This window comes from Schistocerca gregaria, chromosome 2, assembly GCF_023897955.1.
Source record: "Schistocerca gregaria isolate iqSchGreg1 chromosome 2, iqSchGreg1.2, whole genome shotgun sequence".
Taxonomy (NCBI): Eukaryota; Metazoa; Arthropoda; class Insecta; order Orthoptera; family Acrididae; genus Schistocerca; species Schistocerca gregaria.
The window spans coordinates 745,722,823-745,723,581 of record NC_064921.1 but is presented as its reverse complement, the minus strand read 5'-3'; the positions used below and the strand labels follow the sequence as shown (position 1 = coordinate 745,723,581).

General features: G+C 54.2%; 1 non-coding gene across 1 annotated transcript; it reads left to right on the top strand.

The window, feature by feature from the left end:
• The first annotated feature begins 256 nt into the window (after positions 1-256).
• Trnas-uga (transfer RNA serine (anticodon UGA)) lies at positions 257-331 on the top strand. Its single transcript has one exon. It is a non-coding gene; the product is annotated as a tRNA-Ser (tRNA).
• Positions 332-759: the final 428 nt, after the last annotated feature.

Sequence of the window (759 nt, the reverse complement as noted above, 5' to 3'; positions counted from 1 at the left end):
GGGACCTTTGCCTTCCGCGGGCAAGTGCTCTACCAACTGAGCAACCGAAGCACGACTCACGTCCGGTACTCACAGCTTTACTTCTGCCAGTATCCGTCTCCTACCTTCCCAGGCTGTGGCTAAGCCATGTCTCCGCAGTATCCTTTCTTTCAGGAGTGCTAGTTCTGCAAGATTCGCAGAAGAGCTTCTGTAAAGTTTGGAAGGTAGGAGACGGATACTGGCAGAAGTAAAGCTGTGAGTACCGGACGTGAGTCGTGCTTCGGTAGCTCAGTTGGTAGAGCACTTGCCCGTGAAAGGCAAAGGTCCCGAGTTCGAGTCTCGGTCGGGCGCACAGTTTTAATCTGCCAGGAAGTTTCGGTCTTTTCTTAATTGTTAGGAAGGGCTTGGGCTGGTGGCGACCCTGTAATTTTTAAATTTATAATTGTCCTTGTGAGGTGGCTTAACCGGAAAGTGCGCACAAGGGTTACATCTCCATTATTCTTGGTACGTAACGTATGTCGAGCCTTGGCTAGGGACAGTTTACAGTTCTACATACATACTTTACAAGATGTAGATGAGGTTCCCGTGCGGCAACGCCAGTGGCATGTGGCAAGTGCGACAATTAGCGAGGAAGACACGGCTGGGCAGGTGGCGGGAGCGGCCGGCTGCCTAATGGAGTGTGAGCCGGCGACACGAGCCGGCGTTAATGAGGCATGGCGCGCTTTGAGCCGCGCCGCTGAGAGGTGCCAGGCCGCATTCCAGCGCGCATCTGGCCCCGCT